Raw genomic sequence first — 27,696 nt, 5'->3', positions numbered from 1 at the left:
CTCAGCCTCACTCCTCATTCCAGAAATGCTAATTAAAAACCACACTGAGACCCCACTTCTCACATCTCTCAGACTGGCAGATAATTTTAAATAGAACAGCACATCCTGCTGGTTGAGGCTGTGGGGACCAGACCTGTCATCCCACAGGGCCGACAGGAGTAAACCCACACCACCCTCTGGAAGGGGACTGGGCAGATGCAGACAAAACACACTGACACTTAACTTTTGACCCAGCAATCTCACTGCTAGAAATCCACCCTGAAGACATTCTTCCAAGAATACGAAAACACCTAATACACAAGGGCATTCGCTGCAGCACCATTTACACCTGCGAGACCCTGGAAACCACCTCAGTGCCCCTGCACAGCAGAGGCTGGGTTAACTGCTGAGCCCCACTGCGGACACCGTGCAGAAGAGGACATGGCTATGGTCAGGTGAGGTGGCTTCCAGGATTCGTCCTTCAGAAAAAAAGAGTAAATTTTAAGAGCGATCCCCACGATGCCACCCTTCATGTGAAAAATGTGGAGCCATAGGAAAAGCAGCCGAGGACTCGTGAGATTGTTCCCTGCAGGAAGGAGCGAGGACACTTTTCTCCAGATGCCTCAGTGCACTTGGACTTGGAACCATGCTAACATCCCACCTACTGAATGAATGAACGAAATCAATGAGAGCTGATGGGGGGGAGGGGAATTCAACAACAAATACAGAACAGAGATAATTAAAATAGACCATATTCCAGGTAATAATAGAACCACAGTAAAGAAGAAAAGGAAGAACTAACCCAGCCCGCTCTGAAACACGATTTTGGAACCAACTGCCCTGGAAATAAAGATACAACAAAATATTAACTTCTCCTCCGCAGGCGTCTTCTACTCTTGGTGATGAGGTGGGTTCTGCTGACAGAGAGGGAGTTATAAACAAGGAAGGGGGAAGCCCGCACGGAGCCCGTGTGGGAGACTGGGACTGGGAAGTAGCAGTGTGAACTCACGGGTCGCAGTGCGTATACGCGGATGACCAGAAGCAGAAATGTCTAAGCGTGTGTGTGTGTGTGATATACACACACGCACACAGGAACACTAAATATATGCACGTGTGGGTTTACTCCCAGCTGCAGCCAACAAGAGGGCCCAGAAGCAAAGACACCCCAGTGGCAATGAGCACAGTGAACACCGAGATCTTGGTTTCTAAATTCCATTGTCGGGGCACCTGGGTGGCGCAGTGGGTTAAGGCCTCTGCCTTCAGCTCAGGTCGTGATCCCAGGATCATGGGATCGAGCCCCGCATCGGGCTCTCTGCTCGGCGGGGAGCCTGCTTTCCCCTCTCTCTCTCTCTGCCTGTCTCTCGGCCTACTTGTGATCTCTGTCTGTCAAATAAATAAAAAGAATCTTTTAAATAAATAAATAAGTGCCATTGTCCACAAGAAGAACCAAGGCTCGCTGGAGAAGTGGTCAACCCAGAGCAAGCGGCAGGAAGAGTACAGGAGAAGCCTGGCATACTCGCTGTGTTTCAAAGTTAGGAAGCACCCTGGGAGTGGCGAGGACGTGTTGAAAGACACAAGGAGCCAGCATGACGCGGCTCTCCATCCGAATACATTTGGGACCACTGGAGCAACCAAACACATAATGTTAGCACTGAATTATAACCTACTGTCAGGTAAGAGTCCAAGAGTCCGGGGCACCTGGGTGGCTCAGTGGGTTAAGCCTCTGCCTTCGGCTCAGGTCATGATCTCAGGGTCCTGGGATCGAGCCCCACCAGGCTCTCTGCTCCGCGAGGAGCCTGCTTCCTCCTCTCTCTCTGCGTGCCTCTCTGCCTACTTGTGATCTCTGTCTGTCAAATAAATAAATAAAATCTTAAAAAAAAAAAAAAAACAGGGAAGAAGAGAGAGCAGCTGGTCCTTACAGCAGAATGCCAATTAACAAATGCAAAAGGAGGGGCGCCCGAGTGGCTCAGTCCATTAGGCACTGCCTTCAGCTCAGGTTGTGATGCCGGAGTCGCGGGATCGAGTCCCGTATTGGGCTCCCAGCTCCGTGGGGAATCTGCTTCTCCCTCTGACCTTCTCCCCTCTTGTACTCACTCACTCTCTCTCTCAAATAAATAAATAAACTCTTAAATAAAATAAAAACACCTATCTCCGGAGGAACAAAAAGGAGTCCCACCCACATGGTCTCAGGCTTCTTCCCGGCCAGAATCTACTTACTAAATACAGATCAGACAATAGTCCCTACCCCTTCAGAGTAGAGAAACCAAGTCATGGAGGTTAATATCACCAGAAATGGAACAAGCTGACACCAGGAGCCTCCGGATACTAGATGCTAGGAAGGATGCAAGGTCACTTCCAGGATGTTCCTGCCAGAAGTGTGTAACGGCGTGAAACCATCAGACAAGCCCACACTGAGGGACACCCTGCAGAATCACCAGCCTGTCCTCTCCCAAACGTCAAAGTCATGAACTCCGAACACAGCCTCGGGAACTGTTCCACACTGAAAGAAATGAAAGCAGCCGGACAACCGAACACGCGGTGCGAGCCTGGACTCTCTGTTGCGGATTCTGAGAATTAGTTTCCTGATTTGACTCATTTGCTAAGAGCATCCCTTGTCTGGAAGGACCAAACCCTGAAGTATTTGGAGGGGAAGGGGCAGACCTCTGAAACAGCTCAGGAAAAATGCAGAGCGCGCACAAAGGAGGGGAGCGGACGAGCAAACCGTCAGCGCTCCAGCAAGCAGGAGAAGCGCACCCAGAACTGGTCTTACAACTTCTCTATAGACCTGAAGTTAGGTCTCCAAACACCTGAATTACAGATGATGAAAAGGAAGTGCTTGGACTGGGGAAGTAAAAATAGGAGGGGCAGCTTGGACGGAAGGCCAGGGAGCCCAGGAGGGCCATGGGCACGGCTGCCAGCGCCTGCTCTGGAGCGTCAGGGACAAGCCAGCCCACCTCCATCTTCACTTGGCTCCACAGGGTCAGGGAAGCAGCATGGGCAAAGGCCACCTGTCCCCCTGGCCCACAGCCACGGGCAAGGGGCTGAAGCCACACCGAGACGGGGGCGGACGCCAGCATCCTTGGGACCCCCAACCTAGCTCCCTGCAAAAGGCCAGGGGCCTGGCAGATGCTCAAAACACGCGTCCATTCTTTATCCAGATGTACAGGTCTCAGACGTGCCATAATTCGGCATTCAGAACCATGACTGGTAACAAAATGGTCTTCCTGGGTCTCTGCCAGTGTCCCCTACAATCCACTCTGGGAGGTGGATTGGCTCTGGGAGGGGCCAGGGCCCGGCAGCACCTAGGAATACAGGTTATGGCTCAGAGATGAATTGCTCCTCCCTTGCGGCCCCGGTGAGTCTCCTGGTGAGTCTGCGCAGGTTTACCAGCCTCCCTGAATGCCGCCCTCCCTCTAGAGTCCGCTCTGGGCCCTCCCACAGAGCTCATGCCCAGGCGGGTAAACCCACACACGGGCACAGCTCTAAACGCCTGGCATGTCCGATCAGCCCCAGGAAGCAGGTCCTGTCGTCAGAGCCCATTTCACAGATGAGGAAACTGAGGCGGGGGGGGTGGGGTGACTTACCTGAGACCACAGAGCCAGCCACGGGGCAGCCGCGCTCTATGTGGCTCACCAGCCCACGCGGACCAGCGGGGAGACGCGTGGAAAGCACACAGCTCTCCTCCCGCCCGCCGCTTCTGGACGGCAGTCCTTATGAACGCCCTAAGAGTGCAAGCAGGAGAATACAGGCCAGAGCTTTTACAATCTTGGCAGGGCGGGGGGAGGTGGAGCAGAGCTCTCCAAGGAGGTCACAAGACCAGGAGCTTTAAAAGAAGAATTTGGCAATAGACTTGAAGACATTCTATGTACCAACACATTGAAAATAAAGCTGAAAGATAAATGAGAAACTGAGAAAAAACAAAAACAGGCGACACAAAGGGCGCTAAGAGCCCTAATGCAGGAAAGGATGCTCCAAAACACGCTTCTCTGCCAGAGCCATCCGGCCCCCAGGGCACAATGGACAACGTCTGGGGACGTCTGTGGCCGTCATACAGGGGGTGGAGGGCTCCTGACATCGAGGGTGGGCACCAAGGATGCCGCTCAGCCCCCACGGCGCCTTGGACCCCCTCCCTCCGCCCAGAGAATGGCCTGGTTCAAAGGCAGCAAATCGTTTGAGAAATCCTGTTGTAAGTCAAGAGAAAATATAAACCCCCAGGTTTATGGATGGGCCAAGGCTACGAACTGGCAATTCAAAAAAAAAAAAAAAAAAAAAGAAGCGGCAACGAGGAAGGTGACAGTTAAAGGACAGACCGAAGCTGGGGCTGTGCCCCGTATGATGGGAGCCGCCAGCCACCCTGGGAGCCTCTGCCCCAACCGCCTTCCATGGGCAACCGACTCATGTGTCTCAAGACAGAAAAGGCCTCTGTGCGCCAAGCGTCTCCACTCACTCAATCTCCCCTCTAAGAACCAGCAGCGAGGATGTTCACTGCAGCGTGGTTTTAAAGAGAAAAAAGCACATGTAACCCAAAGAGAAAAGCATCCACGTCCCTACAAAAATGGAGGCGTACACAGTCAATGACCAGGAGAGCCTCGGCCAAGACACCAGGCACGGTTATCTCTGGGGACTGGGGACACTGGTCATTCGCACAGACTTCTCTTCAGTGCTAATACTCACTCTGATGTCGTAACAACACTAGAGCCCCCCTCGAGAGTGGGGCCTGACACCCGGACGTCCTGTACCCCGGCAGCCCAATCAGCTGGTCCCTCCGTGTAGAAAGGACCCAGTCTCAGGGGAAAGAGGCAAAGCACCCCGCGATGACGCCATCTCCAGCAGGATGACAGTAGCCGCGAGCCACCTAATTCAAACTTAAAATGCCTAGCCCGACTGGGGCCTTGGGGTACCGCCCGTGGGACTGCAAAAACCGTGCAGCCACGTAGGGAAACAATCTGGCAGTTTCTTCGAGTGTTACATGGAGTCTCCCTATGAGCAGCAATTCCACTCCAAGGCATCCACCGAAGAGAGATGAAGACAAGCGAGCACGCGAAACCCGCCACCCGAGCGTCTGGATTCTGCATTACAGGCATTAGTCACAGTGGCCAAACAGGGGAAAGCATTCAAGTGCACATCGGTGGGTGAGCGGACACACAAAACGTGGTCCATGCTCCCACACACACGTTCCCGGCCGCCAGCAGGAGCGAGGCGCCCCCATGCACCGCCCTGGGGACGGATCCCGAGCCCACGATGCTCAGGGAGGGAACCAGACACAGACAACCATGCAGGGTGTGAGTCCACGCATGTGATATACCCAGAACAGTCTCCTCCATGGACGGGAAATACGGCAGGACTATTTGAAAGGTACGGGGTACACACTATCCTTGTCGGGTGGTGGAAAAGTTCTGGAACCGCACGGTGGTGATCGGTACACCCCCTGGAGATGTACTAACGACCACAGAATGGTACACTCTAAAAGAGGGAAATGTATGGCATGGGAATTCTACTTCATAAAGCCGCTACTAAAAAGAAAAAAAAAAAAAGTACCAAGGCAGAAAATGAACACATCAGAGCTCCCGGAAGATTGATCGCGGCTTTGATGCTGTTCTGAAGCTTCCACGGAATCCATCCAGAGCGCCAAGGCCTCCCACATCGGCCACCCCTGGTCCCCCATCCTGACACAGCCTTGCAGGCTGCACCCCTAGGCTCTCACAAAAGGGGTCGGTTAACGAGCAGGTCACAAACCCCCCCACCCTCTTGCCAGCCTTCCCAGGTCGGTCGCTAGGCTGAGTACCAGGCAGCCTTAAAGACCGAGGACCTACCCGCCTGCGAGTGGGCGTGACCTGCTGACCCAGATCCGGAATCCAGGGACAGGATCAGAGCCACAGACCAGTCAGCTAAGATGGGACAAGGGAGAAGAGGCCAAAACACATGCAGGGTGATGGCAGAGAGTCGAGGCCCTCCTAAGCCCGAGCCTGAGACAAACACCTTCAGGCACAGCAACCCTAAGAGGCTGGGATGCGCTCATCTCACCAAGCAGGGAGTCTGGGCAAGAGCCGGGCGCAATGCACACAGCCCGACGCGCGAGTGGCGTTGAAATACCCAAGCTCTGTCACTGATCGCGTGACCTTAAGCCCCAGCAACCTCAGTTCAACGGCAGTCAGCATAGATCTGCCTCCAATAATACTGGAAATTCTGGTAAGTTAAGAAGCATGTAAGACCTAGAGTGGACACTGGAAGGTACTTGAAAAAATGCAGCGCAAAAATCATTAACGGCATTAAAACATTACACTAGAAAATACGCACTTAATGCAAAAGGCGGCAGCAAAGGAAAGGAACCAAAGGCAGGAGACAAAAAAACAAAAGGAAAATCACAGCTGTAAATCCAACTGTATCAATAATGACATGCCACGTGGACGGAGGAGCCCCTGGGGGGCTCAGTCGTTACGCGTCTGCCTTGGGCTCAGGTCATGATACCTGGGTCCTGGGATCGAGCCCCGCATCGGGCTCTCTGCTCAGTGGGGAGCCTGCTTCTCCCTCTCCTTCAGCCCCTCCCCACCACTCATTCTCTCTCTCTCTCTCTCAAATGAATAAACTCTTTTTAAGAAAATTTTTAAAAAGGAAAACTCAAAAGACTCCACCAAAAAGTTGCTAGAACTGATCCATGAATTCAGTACAGCTGCAAGATACAAAAATCAAGGTACAGGAATCTGTTGCGCTTCTAACCGCCAACAATGAAGCAGCAGAAAGAGAAATTAGGGGACCCATCCATTTACAACTGCATGCAAAATAGTAAGATACCTAGGAATAACCCTAACCAAAGAGGTAAAATACTGTACTCCGAAACTACAGAATACTTATGGAAGAAATTGAGGATGACACAAACAGAAAGACATTCCATGCTCCTGGACTGGAGAACAAACACTGTTAAAATGTTTACAGCACCCAAAGCAATCTACACGTTTAAGGCCATCCCGATCAAAATGCCAACAGCGTTTTACACAGAGCTAGAACACACAATCCTACAATCTGTGTGGAACCACAAAAGACCTCGTACAGCCAAAGGAATGTTGAAAAAGGAAGCCAGAGCTGGTGGGATCACAATTCCAGACTTCAAGTTCTATTACAAGGCAGTAGTGATCAAAACAGTATGGTACCGGCGCAAAAACACACACAGATCAACAGAACAGAACACCCAGAAATGAACCCAGAAGCATACGGTCGACTAATCTTCAACCAAGCGGAAAGGCAGTGTCTACCACAAATGGTGTGGAAAACCGGACGTCCACACGCTGGAGAGTGACACTGGACCAGTCTCCCACACACACACACACACACACACACACACACACAAACTCAAAATGGATGAAAGGCCCCAATGTGATACATGAAACCATAAAAATCCCGGAGGAGAACACAGGTAATAACCTCTCTGACATCGGCCAAAGCAACTTCATACGAGACACATCTCCAAAGGCAAGCGAAGCAAAAGCAAAAATAAAACTATTGGGATTTCATCAAAATAAAAAGCTTCGGGGCAACTGGGTGGCTCAGTAGGTTGAGCATCTGACTCTTGATTTCAGCTCAGGTCATGATCTCAGGGTCGTGAGACCGAGTCCCACACCAGGTCCCCACCCAGCAGGGAGTCCGCTTCTCTCCCTCCGCCCCTCCCCCTCCACACAGGTACGCACGCATATGTGCGGCCTCTCGCTCCCTCTGAAAACAAACATATAAAATCTTTCCAAAAATAAATAAAATTAAAAAGCCTCCTTGCAGCAAAGGAAACGACCAACGAAACCAAAAGACAACCTAGGGAATGGGAGAAGATATTCACGAATGATAGATCCAACACACGCTTAGCATCCAAAATATATAAAGAACACATTAAACTCAACACCCCCAAAAAATGAATAATCGAATCCCAAACTTGGCAGAAGCCATCCACAGACGTTCTTCCAAAGACAACATCCGGATGGCCAACAGACACCCGAAAAGATGCTTATCGCCACTTACCGTCAGGGAGACGCAAATCAAAACTGCGATGAGCTGCCACCTCGCAGCTGCCAGGAGAGCTCAAACCAGCAACGCAGACAACAACCGTGTTGGCCAGGAGTGGAGAAAGGGGAGCCTCGCCACTGCAGGCGGGAACGCAAACGGCGGCGCCGCTCTGGGAAACGGTATGGAGGTGCCTCCGGAAGTTGAAAACAGAACTAGGTATTTCCCCAGTGAATACAAAAGTACTGATTTGCGGGGATACGTGAACCCCGATGTTAGCACGATCAACAACAGCAAAACTACGGGAACAGCCCACGCGTCCATCCACTGATGAACAGATAAAGAAGAGGTGGTCTATCACAACGGTGGAGTATTATTCAGCCACGAAAAAGAATGAAATGCTGTGGTTGGCAACATGGACACAGTCAGAGTGTCTTCTGCTACGTGAAATAAGTCAGAGAAGGACAAATACCAAATACTTTCACCCATATGTGCGATTTAGGAAACAAAACAAGTGAGCAAAGGGAAAAGGGAGAAAGGCAAACCAAGAAACAAACTTTTTACGATTTTAGTTATTTCCTTGAAAGACCACGAGCAGGGGGAGGGGCAGAGGGAGAAGCAGGCTCCCCACTGAGCAGGGAGCCCGATGCGGGGCTCCACCCCAGGACTCCGGCATCATGACCTGAGCCGAAGGCAAAGGCTTAACCGACTGAGCCACCCAGGCGCTCCCAAGAAGCAGACTCTTCACTACAGAGAAAACATGACGGGTTACCAGCGGGATGTGGGCAGGGGGCTTGACTGAAACAGGGGATGGAGGTTAAAAATGTACTTGTGGTCAACACTGGGTACACAGGCAAGTGTCCAATCACGAAATTCTAGCCCGACACTAACACTACACTGCATGTTAACTGACTGGAACTTATTTCTTATTTTTTTATTATTATTTTTTAACGATTTTATTTATTTATTTGAGAGAGAGAGAGAGTGAGAGAGAGCACAACAGAGGGAGAAGGTCAGAGGGAGAAGCAGACTCCCCGTGGAAATGGGAGCCCGATGTGGGACTCGATCCCGGGACTCTGGCATCATGACCTGAGCTGAAAGCAGACACTTAACCCACTGAGCCACCCAGGCACCCCTAACTGGAATTTAAATAAAAACTTTACAAAAGGAGGCTGTCAAAGTGGAAAAAACAAAAACAAAATGTGACTCAACTCTACATTATCTACAGGAGACACTCTTTTTTTTTTTTAATATTTTATTTATTTGACAGAGAGATCACAACTAGGCAGAGAGGCAGGCAGAGAGAGAGGAGGAAGCGGCTCCCTGCGCAGCAGAGAGCCTGATGCGGGGCTCGATCCCAGGACCTTGGGATCATGACCTGAGCCGAAGGCAGAGGCTTTAACCCACTGAGCCACCCAGGTGCCCCTACAGGAGACACTCTTCAGACTCAAAGATATAAGCAGCTTGCAAACGAAAGGATGGGGAAAGTATGGCGCGCAGACAGCGACTGTGAGAATGCTTTACTGATACCACACAAGCCTGCTGTAAAACAAAAATGTTCGATGGACATTTTATAATGCTACGAGGCCCAATCCCTCAGGAAGATGTAACAATTATCAACTTGTGCGCACCTAATAACACATCCCAAATACATGAAGCAAAAACTGACAGAAATGAAGGGAAAGGGGCGCCTGGGTGGCTCAGCAGGTTAAGCCTCTGCCTCCGGCTCAGGTCATGATCTCGGGGTCCTGGGATCAAGCCCCGCATCCGGCTCCCTGCTCAGCGGGGAGCCTACTCCCCCCTCTCTCTGCCTGCCTCTGCCTACTTGCGATCTCTCTCTGTCAAATAAATAAATAAATAATTTTTAAAAAAAAGAAAGAAAGAAAGGGAGAAACAGACAACTCAAGAAAAATGGTTGGAGACCACAGTACCCCATTTCGGCAATGGGTCAAACAGGCGGGCAGGAACAACAAAGAAAGAGACGTCGCGAGCAGCACTACTCCAGCAGCCATGTGCAGAGAACCCGCCGAAGAGCCGCAAAATATACTTTCTTCTCAATACAGATGAAACGTTCTCCAAGACAGACCATATGTTAGATGATAAAACAAGCCTCATTTAAATTAACAAGAATTCAAATCATAGAAAGTAGCTTCTCTGACCACAGCAAAAATTAGAAATCAGTAACAGAAAGAAATGTGCGAATTTACAAATGGGTGGAAATTTTAAAAACACACCCCTCTTTTTCTTAAGATTTACTTATTTGAGAGAGAAAGCACACGTGTGTGCAGCAAAGAGAGAGGGAGAGAAAGCCAGGCCGACTCCCCGCTGACCTCAAGAGCCTGAAACGGGGTTTGATCCCACAACCCTGAGATCACGACCTGAGCTGAAACCAAGAGTCCGGAGGCTTAAGTGACTGCGCCACCCAGACGCTCCCCACCCCCGCCAAAAGAAACTCTCAAATAACCGATGGGTAAAAGAAGAAATCACAAGCGAAATTAGAGAACACTTGGAGGTAAATGAATATGAAGACAAACTAAACCAAAACTTGACAGGACACAACGAAGCAGGGCTTCGGGGGAAAGTCACAGCTGCCGGTAGGAACAGAAGAGACCTCGCAAATCAACAATCGAATCTTGTGGGGCGCCTGGGTGGCCCAGTGGATTAAGCCGCTGCCTTCGGCTCAGGTCATGATCTCAGGGTCCTGGGATCGTGCCCCGCGTCGGGCTCTCTGCTCCGCGGGGAGCCTGCTTCCTCCTCTCTCTCTGCCTGCTTCTCTGCCTACTTGTGATCTCTCTCTCTGTCAAATAAATAAAATAAAATCTTTAAAAAAAAAAAACAATCGAAACTTGTACCAAACCAAACCTAAAGCAATCAGTAAGAAGGAAATAATAAAGACCAGAGCAGAAACTAACAGAATAAGAGAAAACCAACTAATGCAAGAGTCAGTTCCACGAAAAGATCAACAAAATTCACGAACCTTTAGGCAGACCGAGCGAGGAAGAAAAGATTCCGGTGGCTCAAGTCGGGAAAGAAAGATGAGACACTGACAACACCACTCACTGACAGAAATACGGAGGATTATAAAATAAAATGGGCATGGAAAGCCGAGCGATAAAAAGCAACGGACGACTGATGCAGGCACCGACTTGGATCCCCAAAAGCGACACATGATGTATGATCCCGTAACGTTCTCGAAATGACTAGATTATAGAGAAGAATAGATCAATGGCCGCAGGCACGCGGGGGGCGGGGGGGGGGGGGGGGCGGGGAGGAACTCCGAAGGGGAAGCACAAGCAGGCTCGTTCGTGTGGACGGGACAGCTCTGTATCTCGAGTGTGAAGGGGGTTATACAAATCCTCCAGCTGATGTCGCTCAGATGTACAAAACAGTGAGTGCACGACTGGGTAGAATCCCAGTCAGGCCCGGGATATATTATGCCGATGTCAATTTCCTAGTCTTGACAATGGACTGTGGTTATAATAAATTGTCACCACTGAGGGAAGATGGGTGAAAAGTATATGGGATCTCTTTGTACCATTCTTTTTTAAAAGATTTTCATTTATTTATTTGACAGAGAGAGAGATCACAAGTAGGCAGAGAGGCAGGCAGAGAGAGAGGGGGAAGCAGGCTCCCTGCTGAGCAGAGAGCCTGAAGCGGGGTTCGATCCCAGGACCCTGAGAGCATGACCTGAGCCGAAGGCAGAAGCTTTAACCCACTGAGCCACCCAGGCACCCCGTACCTTTTTTTTTTTTTTTTAAGATTTTTTTATTTATTTGACAGAGAGAGAGACAGCGAGAGAGGGAACATAAGCAGGGGGAGTGGGAGAAGGAGAAGCAGCCTTCCTGCCAAACAGGGAGCCTGATGCAGGGCTCGATCCCAGGACCCCAGGGATCAGGACCTAAGCCAAAGTCAGATGCTTAACTGAGCCACCCAGGAGCCCCTCTTTGTACCATTTTTGCAACTTCTTGGGAGTCTAACTCTTGAAAAATATAAAGTTCAAAAAAACATTTAAGATATTTCATATGGATGGCGTGATGGAAGGGCACACTGTCACATGGGTTGATGGTTTGGGGCTGGGTGAGAGGGACAAGCGGGTTCTTCACCCTATTCTGTCTACCCCTGTATGTGTTCCAAGTCTCCATAATAAAAAGCTTAAAATACAAAATACACGGAACCAACACAGTGACAGCCACCAACAAGGGCCTTCTCCATCCAGACTTACGAACACCCTTCAAACCGCACCGTCATCAAGACTGCCCCCCTTCTGCCTGATAATGCTCCCCAAACAGCAACCAGAGAGGCCGCCGGAGCTGCCCGAGTGTTTTCACAACACAGACCCCGAAGAGACGCGGAATGGTCTAAATGCCACCTTGAATAATGTATTCCACGCAGCGTGTAAGCTCTGCCTTACACGCCCCATCTCTAAAACGAGCTCTGCCCCACCAGGCTCTCACGTCCCACACCGCATCTCTCCTTCAGCCGATTCAAGCAGTCCTGCCAGGACCCAGCCACATTCCAGAGCATTCCAGAGCAGAACCCTGAACTGCTCACGGGCAGGGAATTTCTGCGAAGCTTTTGGAGTCCTGCCTTCTGCGGGAGGTTCCTCCTTTTCAGAGCCCCCATTTCCAGGTGAAAAACGATCTCTCTCGCACCAAGGTCTCAAGTCTTTCTCAACAAGAAAATGTAGGGCGCCTGTGGGGCCCAGTCAGCTGAGCGTCTGCCTTCAGCTCGGGTCATGATCCCAGGGTCCTGGGTTGGAGCCCCACGTCAGGCTCCCCACTCAGCGGGGAGCCTGCCTCTCCCTCCCCCACTCCCCGTGGTCTGTGCTCTCTCACTCGCTCACTCTCTCAAATAAATAAAATCTTAAAAAGATTTAAAAGGGAGAACAATAAAGCTAGGGAAGACTGGCTGACACAACCAACAGGATGAGCTCATATGGCCCAACCTTGCCCGGTCATCCTGGGAGAACGAAGAACCAGTGCCCCCCAGTGCCTTCCATTCTGGGCCCAGCATCCACACGGAGACAGGCCCACACCTGAAGCACTGTGCCAATTGTTCCCCATCTACAAACTCCTCCAATCACAACTCAGGTAGGCACCTTTATGTTATGTATCACCAATAAGGAAGATGAGGCCCAGAGAGGGCAAGTGACTTGCCCAAGGTCACACAGCTGGGAGAAAGAATGGAGCCAGGGTTGAAATCAGCTGTTCCAACCTGGGAGTCAGCACTGATTCCTTTTCCCCCACACATCCAATCCTCTCCTGTGGCCTCACTGGTCTGCTGCCTCCATATCCGCCCCCCCTCCCCAATCCAGTCCTCCTTCCCCTCAGACCAGACCACCTTCTTCAGAGCCACTGTCACGGCTCCTGGGGTCAGGACCCTGGATGACTGCTGGCGTTCCCTGCCTTTCACTCCCAACAGCCACCAGAGGGGTGTCTGAAAACACATCAATCTCTGCCTTCACCATCCCCTCCCCAGGCTTCCCCCCCGCTTTAATGGGGTCTGGCTCCCTGCGGCCTGAGGGGCCACTTGGCCTGGCCTCTCCGAACCTCAGGGCCTCCTGCTCTCCTGCCAGCTCATCGTGTTCCAGCTACATGGGACTCCTTCCAACCCTCAAACAGGCCAAGCTCATTTCTGCCTCAGGACCTTTGCATGCACTATTTGTTCTTCCACGTGGAACTTCCTGTTCCAGATCTCCTCAAGGTTGGCACCTCCTAGTCATTCAGCTCTCGGCTCGAATGTCCCCTCCTGGGAGCGGATTCCTGTCCACCCAGTTCAAGCACCATCACCCCTTCCCCTCCCAGTCAAATCACTCCCTTGCTTCAGCACCCAGGGGCCATCTCTTCCTTGCTGGCTCCACAGAAAAGCATGGAGACGTCTGGCAGGCCGCCAGGACTGCGGTGTGCCTCTGTTATCTCCTACAAAGTTGAGGCTGGAGGAGTCAGCTTGTCCTAAGCACTGAAGCTCCCACTGTTGCTGAATGCTCCTCACCGCACCTCACCCATCTACCTCTAGCGAGGAGAGTATGTGCGGGTGCCAAGGCCCAGAGAGGCAGCGCCGTTCACCCCAGGTCAGGGGCAGAGCAGTCTGGGAGCTGGGGTCCCATTCTCAGCACTGACTGGAGACCTCAACCAAGTCTGGAGGACGAGATGCTGGTCCGCCCCAAAATCCCCGGGAAGAGGTCTTCCTGAGCACCTGGACTGTTAGGGATTCCTGGACACGGTGGGGGCGGCTATGGGACCCCCCCCAGCCAGGCCCCTTTCCAGGTCCCACAGCCACCAGGGCTCCAGGCCAGCCTCATGTGGGAGCCAGCAAGGGGGGAGGCGTGCGCCTCAGCATGCAAGGCCGGTATTTGGGGGACCAATCAGAGCTGGGGAGGCTCTCTCTTATGCCGTGGGGCTGTTCCACACCCAGGGTGGAAATCCCAAACGCAGACATACAGAGGCCAAGGGCAGAGAGTTCTGGCGGTTGCCAGAGAAGCCCCACCAGGCCCCTCCTCCACGGGCCAGTCCAAGTCCCCAGGGACAGCTCTGGCCTGGGGACTGGATGCTCTCGCCGGCCTGGTTCACCAGAGCACTGGCGGTATCTCAGGCACCGGGCACCCCTACCCACCACCGGGAGGACACCGGCCTCCCCAGCTACCGCCTCAGGCCTCAGGGCAAGCAGGATGTCCCATGAGCCCCGAACTGACTGCCGGACCCCAGGAGCACAGACAGTTCTCCAGAAGTCCACTGGGACAGGCGCACACATCAGATGCTCCCAGGGACTAGAGAACGCCTCGTCTCTTTGGGTTTTGTCTCAACGGCACTGCTGAGCTTTCTACCGTGGAGATGAGTTACGTTTGTAATAAAAGACCCCTCCGGCAGGCTCGTTAGGAACACGGCCATGGGACTCGGCTGACCCCAACGTTCCCAGGCCTTCTTTTGGTTAAAGGCCAAGTTAATTAATACAGGGAGACCTGGGGCCTCAAGGAGCAGATGCTGGAACCCCAAGGCGGCAGCTCCCAGTGCCTCGTGTTGTGGGGGCCGCGCCAAGGACACGTGGCAGCCGAGGGACACAAAGCCTCACCAAGATGCCAACCCCCAGGGCTGCTCTGCAAAATCCACGTGCTCGCCCTGAGCCCTCAGACCGGCCTGGGCAGCACCACTCAGCCCAGGACGCCGGTTTTCCAGGCTGGCGGCTCCAAGCTCATTTTTATGGCAGCCCCAAGTTCACTGGAGGGGAAAATCCAACGAGGCGTGTGGAACAGGCCACAGGACTCCGAGTTCTGGCCTGGCTGCCTCCAGTCCCGCGTCCCTGGGGAACAGGGCCCTTGCTTCCTGGTCCATGAATCCTCCGCCAAACCCTCCCACCTGCCCCATTAAAATAAAGAAGCTCCAGAGCAAGAAAAAACAAACTTATTTTCAAGGCGCCTTCTAATAACCTTGACTGCTCCTGAGCTCCCTTCCCGGCAGAACTACGGAAGAGCGGTGGGAAAACCACGGGCGACTCTGGAATGGAAAGTGGTTTTAGAAACTCTGGTGGCGATACCTCGATTCGCGGGCGAGGAGAGACAGACGCGCAGGGGAAACCTGTTACTGCGATCGCCTAAAGGCTCACGAGGCTGGGCCTGTCGCTCTCTGTGGGGCCGTCCTGGGCACCGTGGGGGCCTCAGCAGCAACCCCCGGCTCGTGGCGACCACCCAGCGTCCCCTGGGAGCACAGCCCTGGGGCAGGAACTATTCCATGAAGGGATCCGCAGGTGCCGACGCGACTCAGTGGAGACCTTCGCTGTGGCCGTCTTGGAGATAACAACACAGACCCGGGGCAGCGGGGCTGGCCCCGTGGGTACACGTTCTGGCTGCTCATTCCAGGCTCCCGCCAGGCCTTACCAGAAGCAGCTGGAGCGCTAAGCGCCCAGCTCCCCAGCACAGCCCACATCCCTGCCACACAGGCCTGGCCCTGGGCTCAGCCACGGGGACTCATCGGCCTTCACAGCAGGGACGAGGGTTTTCTGTTCCTGTAAAACGTGAGAGGCGGCCTTGTGGGGCTGCACCGGAAGGGTCGGGACCATGGCCATGGGGCCCAACAGCCCAGAGGGAGAGGCAGCACCGCAGGCTGGCTCAGCCATGGCCCCTCAAAGAGCCCGGAGTCCGGCTGTTTCCACTTCCCTACAGCACCCCAAAACGGGGCCCTCCGGGGCTCAGCCCCTGCCCTCCCCGAGGCAGGCCGTCCTGACCTCTGGGTCAGGCCCACAGCCGCCTCCTCCTCCAAATGCTGGCTTGATTTCTACCGCCTCCATGAAAGGCTCAGGGCCTCCCGTGGGCCCCCACAAAGGGCTTTCCCTTGGCCTTTCCCTTGGCCGCACCCCCTTGCAGCGGTCACCGCCCTGCCCTCGCACACCTCAGAGGCCACAGCCGGTTTCTGTCGGCTCTGTCTTGTCTCTCCAGCTAGAGGCTCGCAGAGCTCCAGAAACTCTGACCCACCCAGGAAGGCGGGCAGAAACAGGAGGCGGGAGGAAGGGCCCAGTCTCCACTAAGCGCCAGGCACCCCCACAGCCAGCGTCCCCAACGCCATCCCGGTGCTCAGCTCATCCAGGGACGGAGGGGGGCCCCCCACCCCAAAGAACCAGCCCGGGGGTGCCAGCACTGAGCGACCGCGCTGAAGACTCCGTAGGAACACCACACAAAGGAGCATAAAACAACTCCATGACTATTTTCACTGTGATCACATGTTAAAACACGAACATTTTAGGTACACGGGGCTCAATAAAAATACATTAATCGAATTAATTTCATCTGTTTCCTTTTACCTTCCGGCGTAACTACTGTAAAAACTGCACTTACACAAGGGCCTTGCTTTGCCTCTTTACTGGAGGGCGCTGCCTTAGGAAAACATGTCTTTTCACGTCTCACATTCAGGTCCCTGAGCCTTCTGGAGATTTTGTATATGGCGTGAGGCGCGGGACCAACTTTGTCGCCTGACATTCGGGGAGTGTTCACATGGGCCTGGGACTCCCGGGGCTGACAGGTGTCCTCTGCCTGGGGGGGGGGGGGGCAGAAGGGCACACACACGCAGGTGGGCAGCACTGTCCCCACAGGGAAGGCACCGGCCAGGCACGTGGGAGGGGGTGCAGCTGTCCGGCGGTGTGCTGCTGCAAATTCACTCCCCTCCAGGCCCTCACTCCTCTCCAGTGAGCCCAGCTGCATTTTGGGATCTCCCAGGATGGTGAGGCCACTCCCCCTGGAGGGCAAGGGGGCACCCACTGACCGCTTTAACTGAGAGGGGTGGGTGGGAAAACACCTGGGCAGGGACGGAGGCCCACTTGCAACTCTCGGGCTAGTAGGCTTCAGGGGCCCCACAAGGCCTAAGAGGACACTTAGCTACCCAGTCGCTGCCTTCGAAGAGATAATTCACACCCCTGGGAAGGCTGGGGCCAGCCGGACCAAGAAAGGAAATGGACCCAAAGGAGGCAGCTTACTTTAAAAGCTGCTGGCGAGACTGCAGGGGTGGGGGGTAGGGGGCGTCTCAGAAAGGAGGGCACGAGTGGGGCTTCTCCCGAGCCACATGAAGCTCTCAGGGAGGCCCACCCAGGCTTGGACAATGAATGACCAACCAGGCCAGCAGGAACCAGGACACCCCTTTCTGGGCCAAGCCCTGGCAGACACCGGGCAGGGAGGCCCCAGGCCTACCGGCCAGGAGGTGACCCTACAGGACGTGGGAAATGGATAAACCAGAGCCACACGGGCAGGACCGCCCTGCCCTGTGCGGAGAGGTCCCACAGGGGAGCCATGGGGCCAGCCCGGGCTGGAACAAGAGGAGGGCAGGCAGGTGAGGACCCAGCACTGAACACAGGAGTCCAGAACTGGGCACGCAAAGGGCAGCCTGAGCAACCCCCGCAGTGAGCTGCGTCATCGTGCCTGACCCTCATCCTCAGAACCCGTCCCGCACCCTGAGGCCCAGCCTCCCCGCACAGATGCTCAGGGAGGGAACGAGACACAGAAGGCCACACCGGGTGTGAGTCCCTTTCCGTGGAATGTCTAGAACAGGCTCATATATAGATGGGAGGGGGATTTGTGGGTGCCAGGGGACGAGGGGCAGGGGAGAGTGACTAATAGGTATGGTGTTTCCTTCTGAGACGGCTCTATAAATGTCCTAAAACACAACGAATTTGTCCGCTGAAAGGGTGAATGTTCTGACATGTGAACATCTCAACAAGAACAGGGGCGCCGGGTGGCTCGGCCGGTTCAGCGTCTGCCTTCGGCTCAGGTCATGACCCCGGGGTCCTGGGATCGAGCCCCGCATGGGGTTCCTTGCTCAGCAGGGCACCTGCTTCCCCCTGCTTGTGCTCTCTATCTCTGTCAATTAAACAAAATCTTATATATATAAGATAGATTTTTTTAAGGGGCACCTGGCTGGCTCAATCCATAGAATATGCAATTCTTGGTCTTGAGGTCGCGAGTTTGAGCCCCATGCTGGGCACAGGATTTACTTTAAAAATATATACACAAAATGACGAGGACAGGGCAGGAGGACTTTACGAGGGACAGTTCTAGAGAATTCAGGGTCTGGTCATCCTCCCAGAGCGAATCAATGGGCATCTATCCTGTGGCTCTCCCTGGCGCCCTGAACAGCTCTGGTCTTCGACTCTGGGATCCTCGAGGGCCCCCTCTCCCCTGAACCCCTCGGAGCCTGATGCGGAGGAGGGAAAGACACCCAAGAGACAGGAGGGCTTCCCTCCCTCCCGCCGTGGTCTTCACACAGGTCCCCGAGGCCACGGCCCCAAACAGCCCCTCCAAGGTCCCCCCACTTCCACCGCCCGCCAGTCCATCCGTGCCCACAACGACAAGGCTCGGCTCAAGCGGTGACTCTTCCGTCATCTTCCTGGCCACCACCCAAGCCAGCAGACGCCACCCTTGCCTGGTGCTTCCACCGGCCTAGTTTCTATGCATCTTGTGAGCGCTGCTCCCCTGGTCCCCTCTGCGCCCCCAGCTGCTCTGCCTTCCGCCACGGGCCATGACCCCTGTGCGCGGGAGACGCTGCTCCCCGGCCGCCACCGGCACCTGGCCAGACACAGGCAGGGCTGACAACAACTGTCACGCTCCACACACTGGCAGGTGCCCTCGGACGGAGCCAGGGCTCCCAGGGCTGCGCGTCTGCTAGGAAGCCACGGCCCCACCTGGGTCACGGAGAGGAGCCACGGGTCAGCAGGCCGAGGGCCACATGTGAGGAGCCTTCTGGGATTCCTGATTTTGCACTGTGCCTCGAGGATGGCAGGCCACGCAGCTTGGGTGTCTGCAGAGGCCTCTGCGCCCCCACTCCACGTGAGGGTCGGCCGGCACCGGCCGCGGCCCCCTGCTGCAGGGCTTAGCGGCCAGCGAGCTCCCCGCTGCCATCTGTCCGACCACCCGCCTTCCTTCTGTGGGGCCCAGCGAGAGGTGCGCCACGCACAGAGCGGCCGGGTCCTTGCCCAGCGACACTGCCCGGGAGCCTAGGCTCTGCCCGCCTCTGGTGCCGGCGGGACGCGAGGACGCCAGCACGGCCCAGACCATGCTGCGGCTTCCTTGCGCTACAACCCGGGAAGGGGGCGCCAGGACACCTTCTCTTCCAGAACGGGGTGTCACTGAACAAGCGTTCTCTCCCGACTCCCTGCTCTTCCTCGGGGACACTGAGCTGCAATAACACAGTGAATCGAGAGTTTAAATTCCAGGGGCTTTACTCACGCGAGCTAGACTCGGGCAGGCCGCTCGACTCGTGACCGGGATAATCAGATCCATGCGGCCCGCGGACCTGGGCCGGGAGGCCCGCCGCACAGGGGCCGGCTCTTCCTGCTAGACGGGGTTGTAAAGGAGACAGCGGGGGAACCGGGGGCATTTGAAGGGGCCAACAGCAAGATGACAGACTCTCCCAGTCCGGCTGCCCAGCCAGCCAGGGTCCCCTCACTCATTTGGGGTGACTGAGAGGAGACCGCCCCAGCCGGCTCCCAGGCCGCTGTCCGGGCTGCCCAGAAATGCCAGGGCGTGCGGCCCACTCCCACCCCACGTGAGGTCTGGGGATCCCCGCACACCCCCGTCATCAGGCCATCCCTGAGCCTGCTGCTGGCTTCGGGCTGGCCCTTGGTCAGGGAGGCCTCGGGGACGCACGCCCTGGCTGCTTCTGCATGAAGCACAACTCCAGACGCCCGCCAGCCGCCGCCGTACCCAAACCATCTCTCCCCACGTTCCCTCCCAGGAGCCCGGAGCGAGCAGCCGCGAAACCAGGCAGCCAGGCCCAGCTCTGCCCGGAGATGTCCCTAACATGCCATCACCTGGGGGCAAATCTGGAGCGCCCCAGCTAGAGATCACCCCTGCGCAGCTCGCTGTCCAGGCTCACCTGAGAAATGTAACTGATCACGGGTCACCAAACGCGCCAAATCCGACGCAGTTACCGCCCTGATCCGTACCTGCAGACCCACGCGGGGGGCACGGCGGCCCTCGGCAGCCTGCTTTCCATCTACTCACTCTCTGTCCACCGCACAGACCCACTCGAGGCCTCCGGCCCCAACCCACAGAGACAGGACAGGTCTGCACTTGACCACTGCCAAAAGCACGGCCGCCCGTCAGGGAAGCCAGCTCCACACACGCGTTCCCACGATGCCGCCCATGCCCACCCGTGCCTGCCTACACGCGCTCACTGGGACCACAGAGGGGGGCCCAGAAGCGAGGGGAGGGCAGGAAAGGAGGGAGAGAGAGACGGAGAGGCGCAGAAAGACAGAGAGAGGCCAAAAAGGACGGGCACCTCTGGAACCCTCTCCAGATTGTTTCTTTCCATCAACTAAAGAAGGCGTGAGCGCAAATCATGCTTTCCTGAGGAGTCAGAACGTTCCTGGGACGGTACCAAATCTAAGTCGCTAAAGATGTCCTTGGCTCGAAAACCCCACCAGCCGCTGTCCTCCAGCCGCGGTCGTGCTGGAGGAGCAAGAGGGAGCCAGTACCGCCGCCGGGCACCCTCCTGGGCCCGCCACATGCCATCCGACAGTCACCTTGTCGCCCGCCCACCCCACACGGCTCAGTGTTCACGCCCACGAAGCCACCTCTTCCAAGTGTCCCCAGTGACTTGGAGGAGCCGGTGACTATGAAAACCACCCCACACGGGGCGCCTGGGTGGCTCAGTGGGTTAAAGCCTCTGCCTTCGGCTCGGGTCATGGTCTCAGGGTCCTGAGATCGAGCCCCGCATCGGGCTCTCTGCTCAGCGGGGAGCCTGCATCCTCCTCTCTCTCTGCCTGCCTCTCTGCCTACTCGTGATCTCTATCAAATAAATAAATAAATAAAATCTTTAAAAAAATAAAAAGAAAAGAAAACCACCCCACAGGACTCCTCCATACCCTCTGACGAGGGCACAGGTATTGGTCAAGAGGACGGGTCAGATGCTTACAAAATGAAATGGTTGGGAAACTCGTCTTCCTCTTAAGCCCTCACCCTCTGCCAGGCCAAAACTAAACTCCTTACGCCAAGAAGCCTCCTTCCCCATCTTCTGCGAACGTTTCTTCCCAATCTTCTGGGGTGCAGTATGCAAGGTCGGGGGGGTGGGGGCTCAGGCACCGCACATAGCGAAACACTCCCTCCTGTTCACAGCTACTTTTTTTCCTCCTTCATTTTGGGGCTGTTTGGGTGGACAGGGCCATAACATTTTCTTGTATTTCAACTGAAACAACGCGGAACCCATTCTTTTTCTAATACAGACAGGACTGTTTTGACGGAAGGAAGATGGCAATTCATTCATCCAGCAAAGGAGGGTTGACTGAACTCGCGCTGCGGGCCAGGAACCGCCCTAGGTGCTGGGGAGACACGCCATTCCGCCAGCAAGGACCTCACAGGCCGGCGGCAGGGGTTCCCAGACTACAGCCCACAGCTCAAACGCAGCCCACCTCCTGTTTCTATACAGCCTCAGAGCTAAGAATGGTTTTGACCTTTTTTTAATGTTTGGGTGAGAGAAAAATAAAAATCAAAGGAAGAGAAACAGTTCATCACGGGTGAAAACTATGTGAAATTCCCAATTCCGTGACCACGAATAAAGCTTTATTGGAAAACAGGCATATTCATTCATTCCCATAGTTCTGGGCCACAGTGGCAGAGCAGTGGAGTTGGGACAGACCCGCCTGCAAAGCCGAAACTACTGACTCTCTGACCCTTTACAGAAAGAGCTTCTGTTCTCCTCGATGAGACAGACAATAAATACATAAACAGATTAACTCAGGCTGTTTACGGGAGTGCTGAACGCAAAGAAGAAAAAGGCAGGATGGGGAGAGACAGCGGCTGGAAGGGTAAGTTTAGGCAGTGCGGCCAGGGATGGCCTCTGAGCTGAGATGTGAAGAGGCAAGGAGTGAGCTGACGAGAAGAGTGAGGGGAAAGCGAGGGCAAAGGCCCTGAGGCAGAGCAGGGAAGAGCAGGCAGGGAAGCTGGTTATGACTGAGGCACAGGAGGGGAGGAACAGCAGGGCAAGGAGAAAGGACAGGCAACAGAGGACAGAGCGGGGAGCCCATGGGAAGGGATCTCCCGATTTTTCCCAGGAACATGAGGAAGCCACTGGAGCCTTCTGAATAGAGGCTGACCACTTTTAGAGCTTCTAAAAGCTCCTTGAGGAAGCAGGAGTGAAAAGTGACAGACCCGTGGCAACACCTTATCTAACCAGCAAGCTGCTCCCAGAACAGGCCAAGTCAAAGTGGAGGAGGAAACTCAAAAACCAACTCATCCAACAACAAAATCAATTCATCAACCCACTCAGGCCTTCCTACTGCGGTGACACAAACCTGTTTTTTTAATATCAGAGTTAAATCCATTTCACTGGATCAAAGGGTCTGCAACCAGCATACGGACGAAGCCACGACTTCATGGACATGACTGCTTGGGAGAAGGCAAGATTAAAGAAGTGAGTCACCCCAAAGTCAACGTAAAGAGAACTGTTAAGCAAAGTGACAGGAAGGGGTATGGTGGGGGTTGGGTGGGGGGGTGGATGGTGACAGGTGGAAGACAGCCTCGGCAGGGCACCCGGGCAGGCTCGGGGTGAGGCCACGCCCGCCAAGCGGCACGGGCAAGTCCGTGGGTGCCCTCCTCTCCTGAAGGGGAAGCTGCAGGCTGGGAAGGGCCCCAGAGAGGCAGAGCCGGGAAGGACTAAGGACTGGGACGGCCAGGCTGAGTTTGGCCAGACACTGTTTGCAAACACAAGCCCCTCCCTATTCAAGGACAGAGGGGAGGAAGGGGACAAGAGAGACCAGAACTTGAGGGAGAGCGGGGTCACAGCCAAATATCAGGCTGCTGCAGGATTAAAGCTTAAGTGACAGGATCTCCTTCCGGGGCAACTGCGCCTCCCCGCCCCGGGCACGCTGGGCAATGTCTGAGGACATCTGTGGTTGTCACACTGGGGGTGCGGGGGTGCTCCTGGGATCAAGTGGGCGGGGCCAGGGATGCTCCTCAGTGTCCTACAGTGCCCAGGGCGGTCCCAGGGAGGACAAGCCGATCCAGTGTGGACAGGCAGAGGGAGCCGCTGACAGGGGCTGATGCCGCACACCAGTAATCAACCCTGTCCAGCTCCCAGCTTCTGGGGCCACACAAAGCATTCGGTGCTTCTCACTCATCCCCTTTGGTCCCCCACAACGGCCCAGCATACGTTCTCACTGCACCCATTTTACAGGTGAGGAATCCGAGGCCCAGAGAAGGGACGTGATGTGGTCCAGGGGAGGGATGTGAACCCGGGTCCCTCACACTTGGAAGCCTCTCTGGGGAAGGGGGGGGGGACAGGAATCCAGGGACACGGCCAAGAACAGCAGGTCAGAACGGAGTCCAGGTTCAGCCCTGGCGTCTGCTGCCCAGCATCCTCGCCAGGGCGGGGCAGGAAAGAGCTGGGGCACAGAGGCCCCTGGGGGCAGCCCCCGGAGGATATCTCTGGAGAAGAGCCAGGAGCCCTGGCCGCGGAGGCTGTGGGTGAGGCATGGTTGTAACCGAGCAGGTCTGTGCGGCCCTCCACAGTCATGCCCTCTGCAAGCAGGTCATTCGCTCTTCACCCCGCCCCCCAACTTGGGAAGGCTTCGTGACCCCCCCAACTTTGTTCCTGAGCAAGTGACCAGCCCAAGGTCACAGAGCTCTGAACCCCACACCACGCTTCCACAGCCCAGGAAGGAGGCCACTGAAAAGGCTCATCTGCCAGGGTCTCAGTCCAGCACCACCCACCCATGCCCTGAACCAGACCCCCACGGATGGTGGGATTCACACCCTAGGACCCTCACCTCTCCCTTCCCCCCCATGAGAACCGAGGCCCCCTCAAGTTAGCAATTCTCTATAACCTGTCCCAGCGCTCCGTCGCTCCCCCCCACCCCCGCCTTCTCACAGGTGTCACATAGAAGCCAGAACAGATGGCTGAGCCCCTCCAGGGGAAGGGGGTGGGGCACGGGAGGGCAGAGGCAGCAGCACCGGGATCGAGCCCAGACAGAGCGGCAGGGGTGGGGGGAGGGGAGGGGAGGGGGCTGACCACCCCAGAGGGCTCCTGCAGGATGGCACAGGGACTGAGGAAAAGTACAACAAAGGCCGGGCGGGGTCCTAAATGACCAATCAGCACTACCTTTCGGCACCAGCAAGCCACCATCTCCTTAGCAGGCCACCCCCAGCAAGGAAAGGATCCGAAAATGGGAGAAAATCAACTGTTCCAAGACCTGTAGGTATCTCAAGTCTCAAAAGCTACACACTCCCATGAGTGTGCACACACACGCACGGGTGGCGACTGACACCGGACGTGCATGCAAGCACGGCCACACCTGGGTGCCTCTGGGCCACCCCCCCCCCGTGGGGCCACCCCCTGTGCTCCCCAGCAGTGACGTTCCCCAGGGCAGGGCAGCCTGACCGGCGTGGTGTCCCCGGTTTTCCCCGGCGCAAACCGAGGAACACCAAGATTCACACAGCATCCAATCAGAAACCCGGAAAGAGGGCCAGCGAGTTTCAGAAACCCTCGACTCCCATAATCACAAGTTGACTCCTCGACTTTCACACTCTGTCCTTCAGGGTTCCACACACCAGGCTGCAAAGACGGGAGAGGCGGCGACAAAAGGCTGACCAGCGAGTTGACAAACCCTCCCGGAGTCTCATAAGGAGGCTATTATCTGAGAATTAGGGGAGTCATTAGCTCTCGGATGGCGGCGATAGAAGCCCGTAGAGTCATCTAATGAACCCGTTTTAGGGGCTTTCTCCAGCCTGGGGACAAGCACATAAATGACTGTTGAGGCAGAGGGCTGGGGCAGAGCCCCCAAGCCTTGAATGCATCCCACTATCCTCCCACCCCAAGACAGAGCCAGCACCCCGTGGGGCCGGATGGAACTTGCTGAATAAAAGCAGCTGACAGAGACGCACCGACCAGAACACACTCTTTACACCGCAGGATCACCGGATTCCACCGAACAGAACCACCTTCTCACTAGTTTCCTAACTCGCGAAACACTTCCCCAGATGCACCTGAATTATTAACACAAAAGCATCCCCCCCCCCCCCCCCCCGCCCCAAAACAGATGGGACACACAGAAGCGCAGTCCACGCCTCCCCCGCCCCCAGGGGGAGGACAATCGCCCGCAAAACCTTCCACTGCACTCAGGTGGACACGCACCCCATTCCACCTGGTGTCACCGTGCCCCCTGGGCGCGGACTCGGCCGCCCGCACTCTGCGGGGCAGGTCCCTTGCAGAATGAATCCGTCCCCCAGCTCCCGCCGGGGTCGCGGCGGGAGCGACTCCACAATCCATTGCTCCAGAGAAGGGGGTCTCTGGGATGGCGATGGGGCTCCAAGGGGGAGGCACTGAGGGGACGCGTCTGGAAGCCGCGAGGTGCCTACCAAGTGGACACGTATTTTAATAATAATTTTAAAAATCCAGACTGCACGCTTAATGTAGGGGGCTGGGAGATAGGAAGCGAGTTGGGAAGCCGCGACGGCGCGGGGGGCTGTCTCGGGGCGGGGGCTGGGGTGCAGCGACGGCCGCGTCCGGGGCCGCCGCCGGGCAGCGCCCCGGTGACCCCGCCGGGAGCCCCGAGGGGCGGAAACGCAGGCGGGGGCCAGCCGGGGCCTGGGATCGCCCGCTCCCTCGCGCTCGCGAGCTCTCGGTCTCTGCCTCGTTCTTCATTTTTTTTTTTAATTATCAGGATTGTTGTGAATAATAAAAGAGAAGGGCCCAGCCGGGCAGGGCCAGCCGGGCCGGGCCACCCACGCTGTCATCTTTTGTGCAGGGCCGGCGGGGACGCCCCGGCCCAGCCCCCGCGCGCGCCCCCGGCCCCGGGCCGGACGCCCCCGCCTCCCGCCCCCGGCCCCGCCATTGTCCGGCCGCGCCGCCCCCGCCCGAGGCCCGGCGGGCGCCCCCGGGCCGGGCGGTTAACGCCCCCAACCGCCTCGCGGGCCGGGACAAAGCGCGGCGGCGGCGGCCCGAGCAGGCCGCGCCCGAGGCCTGGGCCTCGCGTCCCGGGCGCCCGCCCGCAGCCCGGGGCGCGGCGCGGGGGCGGCGGCGGCGGCGGCGGTGGCGGTGGCGGCGGCAGCGGCGGCGGCAGGGCCCGAGCTCGGACGCGGCGGCCGCCTCCCCGCGGGCTCACCTGAGGCGGCGCGCGCGGCCCGGTCCGGAGCAGCGGCGCGCGCTCCCCCGCCCTCGGCGTCGCACCCCCAGGCCCCGCTCGGGCCGGGCCCCGCTCGGTCGCTGGCGGCCGAGCCCTCCGCGAGCGCCGCGGGCGGGGCTTATGAGGCCGCGCGCCAGCTCCGCCCTGGCTCCCATTGGGCCCCGAGCCCACGCCCGCGCGCCCATTGGCTGCCGCTGACAGCTCCGCCCCTCCCCTCCGCCGGGCCCATCAACATCGCACGGCCCGCCCCCCGCGCGCCTCGATTGGGCGGGCGCCGGCGCCGGCCTCACGTTCCCATTGGCTGAGCGGCCGGGACACGCCGGCGCCCACCCACGTGCCCGCTGACCGGCTCCGTTTTCATTGGAAGCGGCGCACGCCAGCCAAGACAGCCACTACCAACCCGACGGCGTCTGGGCCTCGGATTGACAAGGGCGCCTCGGGGACCGCCCAACGACCGCACGGGGACAAGTGAGCATTGGCTTACGAGGTGAGCCCGAGGCGCGGACTGGCTGAGGCAAATGCCAATCAGGACTCGGGCCCCGCCCCGGTTATCAGCCTGCAACTGAGTACGTGAGACCCAGCACAACATCAGCACCCGGCCCGGGAGGCACGAGAAAGGGGTTCGAGACCCGTGGCCGGAATTTGGACGCAGAGCGCCCAGTTCATTAAGTCCTGACGTGGGAAGCAGCTCCCGTGTAACCCGTTTTGCAAAACAGAAGAACGAAGAGCTGGAGAAATAAAAAGTCACGCGGCAAGTGTCCCTCCTCTGCCCCCCAAAAAGCCAAATTATTTCCATCGCGATCAGCCAACTTTGCAAAGCAGCAAGGCCCACCGGGTAGTTAGGTGCGCTCCCCCGAGTTCCCTAACACCAAGGTTCCAAGCTCACCTAGGCCCCACACCTCACTGGATCTTGGCTGGGCCTCAGTTTCCCCCGTGAAGTGGGTGTGATGGTAACACACAGGCACGCGCTCAGCCGACCCCGCCGGCCCCTCCCCAAGGGATGTTGCGAGAATGAGTGGGACGCCGCACACACAGGGGTCGAGCGGGCGGCTTCTTCACCATTGCTTGCGCAGTAGGCAACAGTGGCGTGCGTCGCGGGTAGCTCGCGGGCAGTCGTGTGAATTGGCAGTGGGGCGT

At 56.4% G+C, this 27,696-nt stretch overlaps 1 protein-coding gene across 12 annotated transcripts in view; it reads right to left on the bottom strand.

Annotated features, from left to right (window-relative positions):
- The window catches only part of KDM4B (lysine demethylase 4B), a 132,377-nt gene extending 105,735 nt beyond the window's left edge, over window positions 1–26,642 (bottom strand). For 11 of the 12 annotated variants that reach the window (XM_045990412.1, XM_045990418.1, XM_045990419.1 and 8 more), the window contains exon 1: window positions 26,539–26,625. The gene's annotated coding sequence lies outside the window, so the exon portion shown is untranslated. Of the gene's footprint in view, window positions 1–3,563; window positions 3,702–26,538 lie in introns of all 12 variants that reach the window. The other variant, XM_045990415.1, reaches the window with a different exon arrangement.
- Between the last annotated feature and the right edge of the window lie 1,054 nt (window positions 26,643–27,696).

Source organism: Meles meles, chromosome 20 (genome assembly GCF_922984935.1).
Source record: "Meles meles chromosome 20, mMelMel3.1 paternal haplotype, whole genome shotgun sequence".
NCBI lineage: Eukaryota > Metazoa > Chordata > Mammalia > Carnivora > Mustelidae > Meles > Meles meles.
This window is presented reverse-complemented; position numbering and strand designations above follow the sequence as displayed.